We start from the raw sequence: 5,748 nt of genomic DNA on the forward strand, positions 1-5,748 counted from the left end.
CTGGAGCTGCAGAAGACGCAGAAACAGAAGCTGGAAGCGCAGAAAATGCGAAGCCCGAGAGGGTGGAGGTGCAGGGACCCTCCCCCGGGCCCACCTCCGGGTGCCCTGCAGTTCTGGGCTCCAGCAATGAGCGGAGCCATTGGAGGAGCTCACCCAGCAGCACATGCCACACGCCCAATGCCTGGCTGCCTTATACAGCCCCCCCCCGCCCGGCTCCCGGCTCTACCAGCGGGCGGGCTTCCCCCCTTCCCCCCATACCCCCCCCGGGCCGCCCCCAGCCCCGCTCTGCCCCCCCGGCCGCGCAGGGAAGGGGGCTGGGGCCGGTGGGAGGGATGCTGTTGGGATGGAGGGCAGCAGCTCCTGCCTCTCTGCCCCTCACCTGTAACCCCCCCCCCACCCCGGGGCATTGCAGGTTTGGGGGGTTTTTGTAACACTCACGTGGGATCCTGTTGCAGGGGGCTGCTTAGCTGGGGTTACCTATGGCTGCCTCGCTGGGACGTCGGGGTTAGCCAGCGCTGGCCGTGAGGGACGTGAAGCTGGGGTTAGCCAGCGTTGGCCGTGAGGGACATGGTCTGGAAGCTGGGGTTAGCCAGCGCTGGCCGTGAGGGACTCTGGCAGGACAAGAGCCTTTCAGATGTCTTCTCCCCATGGCTCTGTGCAGGGCGCAGGGCAAGGGAGAGCAGCCGAGCCCGTGCCGACCTGCAAGGTGCCATGTTTCGCTGAGAAAGGTTGTAGGATAGCTGTAGTATCAAAACGCAAATAAAGCAGTGTGGTAAGAGCCCCTGGTGCCTGTCCCAGAGGAGCGATCAGTGCCAGACACAGCCCTGTCCTCCGAGGCCGGGTGAGCCGTACCCCGGTTTCTGCCGGTGCACGTCGGCGTGCTGGGACTCGAGCAGTGCTCCTCCTGCGACAGAGCAGGGCAAGAGGTGACCCCACTGCAAATGTGCAGGTTCAAAATAGGCAGGTCCTGTGTCTCACGGCCTGCGATGTGTTTGTGCAACCTGTGCTCAGCCTCTGAACATGGCATTTTAGCAGACAAATGCAGCTAAGGGCAGTCCCGGGGTAAGGCTGGCCTGGAGTGTCCGTACAGTGTGGTGAAGAACCCGGCGACACGTGAAATGGTTTTTTTTCCCAGACACCGCTCACAGCTACCGAACACGGCGTGTCTGCAGCATGGGAAGCCGAGTCCCGGGGACGGCAGGCGAGCGGAGACGAGCGTGAGATAGACCGAGCCGTGCACGCGGAGCTTGGCTAGAGCTGTCCCTGCCAACGTCCCGCAGGCACACGCCTCCTGAGAGGAGCCGCCGGGGCAGATGCTTTGTGCCTGGGGGGAGCAGGATCCATGCAAACATCTGCCCCGCTCCCCCCCCCAGCTCAGCTCTGCCCTGAAGCGCTTGGTTGGCCCCAGCAGAGCTGTGGGGACGGAGGAGTTAACTGTAACCCCCGGCACTTGCTGCCTGGGGGACTTCTCTGCAGGTCGGGGAACAGCAGATGAAGGGCTCTCGCCTCCAGAGCAGCTGCTCGAAGCCCTCCAGTGCGCAGGAGAGCCAGCACGTAGAGGGAAGGTCCCCGTGAATGTGGCCTAGGGGAGACCACGGCCTGCGGGGGCTGAAGGGACATCGTCTCCATTAGTTGTGTGCCCTGGGGCACAGGGTCTGGGGAGAAGCCTCGGTCCCCAGTGCACTGCTCATGGGCACAACAGCACGACACCGCTGTCCCCAGCTTGGCATCCCAGGCAGCAGCAGCGCTCGCTCTCCCGATGGCATCTCTGGGACTGGGGAGGTTTCATCACACTGGTTCTCTTAGTTAATTAGCTGCAGTTTACGTTTGGGTTGGTTTGGCATAGGTGGGCTTCTATGTCCATGCGTAGAGGGGCCCTGGTACTGGGGAAGGGAGATGTTCTGCCGGGCGTGACAGCGTGGGGGGACAGCAGGACAAGGACATGGGGGGTCCCTGCCCCTGTGGGGTGACCGTGGGCAAGTCGCTCTCCCTGCACAGGGCTGCTCTGTAAATCACAACCCCTCGGAAGCAGCGAGGTCTGTGCAGGACACGCACCACTTCGCAGTGCTGCCCTGGCTGGTGCTGAGGTCTGGTGCTGCTTTTCTACAAAACCCATTGCAGTGAACTTGACCCATTCGTGTGTAGAACCAAGGGCTGCTTTTCCCATCCCCAAAATATCAGAACGATCCTGAACGTCTTTCCATCGCAACTCTTTCCTTTCCCTTCCCTCTGCCTCCCCTTCCCCCAGTTGGACCATTTTACTCCAGACTCACCTCCAGAGCAGACACCAGCCCCGTCCCCGCGCTCACCCACGTCACCCCCCCCACGGAGAAGAGCTCCGTGTGATCCCTCCTGTTCTGTTCCACATCATGTAGCACATCCTGTCAAACCGCCGCGAGATGCTCCCGCTTAATTTGTGTACACAAACAATCAGGGAGAATGAAGATGCCGCCTGCGAGAGCTGCACGCCAGTGACAGCCGCGCTGGCCCGCGGGGGGGGGCATCAGCTGCAACACCGGGATGTGCCTAATTGGTGCTGGCTGCTGCAGTTTGCTCAGGTCCTGATGGATGTAAAGCTGGGGCACAAACACTTAAACCAAGGACACCGACCGAGAAAGCAAAACATTTTAAAATGAAAAGCGGCACTTACTTGTTGAGAGTATAATTAGTCGTATTTGTCTTTAGGGCCTTTCGCTAAGCGAGGCTCAGCACCGAGGAAAACAAACCCAGGTGCTAAGTGCTCCGGAAAGAGCAAACCTGAGAGCGAACCTGCTGCCCCCGCATCACACGAGCCCATCGGGGCTCTCCCGGCCCGTCCTGCACCCGCAGCAGCGTGGCTGGGCTCCAGGGACACCCGCAGCATCACTCCCTGCAGGAGCAGCACCCTTCCCTGGCTTTCAGTCTAATAAATGCACGTATAGGACATGGTGCCGGCTCTCCTCGCTCAGCAGGGCTTGCTCTACGCTTGCGACGAAGGCGGTTCGGTGCAGCGCGGCCTCTCGCAAACACTACCTGCTCTACGGGTTTGTGGTCTAACAGCGGCTTTCCGGCAACGCAGAAAGCCTCTGTCACCAGCACCTACACAAACTTAATCTGAAATTGCTGCCAAGCAAAGAGCTTTTTAAAATAGACGGATAAAATCCAGGCTGCTCCCCCCGGCCCGGTGTGTGCTGAGAGCAATTCCCTGCCACCATCTCGTGGGGGAAACTGGGAATTACAGCCGAGGACATTTTGTGAAAGGAAAGGGCATCCTCCCTTCTCCTACCCCACGGCCACGTTTGCGAAGGGGTTTAAGGCGACACCCACATTTTTAACGAGACGGGGGTACAGGCGGGAGGAGCGATGCTGCTGCTCCTCGGGGCTGCCCGAATCACGCACTTGATTTTGTCCTGAGCGCACGACAAACGCACGGGAACGTGGGCAAGGCCAGTTAACGCTTGGTTTTATCCCTGCCCAAGTGACCGAGGATTGCTCTTACAAATGGCTCGGAAAAGAGGACTCGCCTGGGTTTTAGGCAGAGTAGCCAGCTTTTGGTGAGAAGAAAGTTCAGGATATGGAACTGTGCGTATGAGAGAAAAATGTCAGGCTGCAGCGCTTGGAAAGCGCACTCTTGGTCAGCATAAATATGACTCTTCCTAGGAACTCTTTGGGGCACCCGGCGCTCGCTTGCACCCAGATAACCACCCAGCCGATTTCTTTTCCCAGACAGACCAGATTGCGAGAGCTCAGGGACCCGCACGCCGCAGGACTTGGAGCGTTTGCAAAGAGGATTTTCAGTGCTTTGCCTTTTAATCGACAGCTCAACCGACAGAGGACAAACGTGCAGAACTTCGCTTGGTACAAAGGGTTTTCACCATCAAAATCCTCCATTTAGGAGCTTAAACTAGTCCGGAGACCCCTGAGTTTGTTCCCTGCTTCTTTCCAGCACTGAGGATCCCGGCAGCTCCTGAATGCTCGTACCGGAACAAACCAGGGCTGCTTGTCCTGACAGGTGAAGAGAGGAAGAGTGGGGTTTGTTCTCCTGACACGCGGTGACACAGCAGTGCCTCTCCCCGCCTAGCCCCGGAAAGGCAGCCGTGCTTCCGGTGCCGGAGGAGGGCCAGCGGCATCTCCAAAACGCAGGAATCTCCACTCTGCTCGGCGTCTTCCCAGCTTTCCGTTACAGCTCTGCTCATCCCCGTTAAAGGCTCTGGCCCTTCGTGGCAGGGCAGCAAAGTCCCGTGTCGCCTGTGCTGCTCGAAGCCCCGACGTCCCTTGTCCTACAGCCTGTAACCAGTGGGGAGAAACTGAGCTGCTGAGAAGCGGTTTCCTGGTTTTGCAGACCATGAGCTTCTGGCCTCTGCCATGATGCAGAGTAAAAAACGGGATAAATCCTCTAACTTGGCATTTCTTCTCTTAGGACCCTTATAGCGCAGAAGCTGGATGGACAACTGATTCCTCTGTGTCCTACCACTGACTGTGAAAACAGCAAAGCATTGTTAAGAGCACATCAATCAGTTGTTACGCTGGGTGGAATACTGCAATTTAAATGCCCTGTACTGAGAAGAACACTAAGAATAACCCCACTTGGAAAATGGGATATTTGGCCTTTTAGCCTTGTTCAAGGTCCAAGTGGAAAAGGAGACTTCTTGAACCATTTCCCTCTAGGCTTGCTTTAGAAAGGTTTCCTTTTCTTCTCAGCTGGAGATGGTGCCCACACTGGTAAATGTCCAGTGTCTTAGAATACCTAGATTCTATAAAACAGATTTTAAAAATCAGTGTTTGAACTGTATGGTGATAAAGATGACTATCAGAGATGCCTATGCCATAAGGCAACACAATCTCTCACCTATGTACTGGATCCCATTATTTTTGGATGCTTCCTCTTCCCTTCCCTCTTCCTTCTGCTCCCCATCTAGGGACACAAGCATAACTTATTTACTTACAGTGTCTTCAGTCCCATCTTACGAGAGTTTAGTGCTTTGTGCTTAATCTCCACTCAATGATGAACAATGTTCTGCTGCAGACACAGTATTAAGCTTTATTCTGCATCAAGCCCAGTTTTCGTCTCTAATGGTCCGTGCTGGGAAGCAACGCCCAGGGGTGTCCGAGGCTCCGGGCTGGAGTCGCGGGTTCACTTTGCCGGTCCTGAGTGCTCAACTTCACTTCTTGCAGCTGTGTTCCAGAAAAGCCCCAGGAAAAGGTATTTTTCAAAGATGCAGAAGCACCCTGGGGAAACGATTTTGAAACTGCTTCCAGCTACGCTGCCATCCGGGTTATTGCACGACCCGTAATTCATAAATAACAGGCAGCAAAAGCTTAAAAAGCAGTTCAGGGAGATGGCACCAAAACATGCAGTAACCGTCCTGACACGGAAGAAATGATGGATATTAGAATAATACACTATGTTGAACATAGCTTTAGAACCACCTTACTACAGGCTCATGTTTACACACTGATGCTATAAAGAAAACCATCACCGAGCCAGAGCTATCAGGGACCTTTTCTTTTTTTCTTTGCTTTATTTTGAGCATTTCCTAGCTATTTCAGAAATAAAACTCACCTACAAATCCCCTAGATCCTTGTACGCTTCCTTCTCGCCCCGTCCCTGCCTCACTGCCCTCCTCACCCTCTTGCCTTTTCACCTGCTGCATCCTGCTTTGGTGCCGCACGCTTACGCACGGTGGAAAGCACAACTCTCCCCAGCCCGGCACGTTTTTGGAAACTAGTCAGCAACAAAAGCATCGCGAGGTAGTCAGAGCTATTTAC

This window comes from Balearica regulorum, chromosome 18 (genome assembly GCF_011004875.1).
Source record: "Balearica regulorum gibbericeps isolate bBalReg1 chromosome 18, bBalReg1.pri, whole genome shotgun sequence".
NCBI lineage: Eukaryota > Metazoa > Chordata > Aves > Gruiformes > Gruidae > Balearica > Balearica regulorum.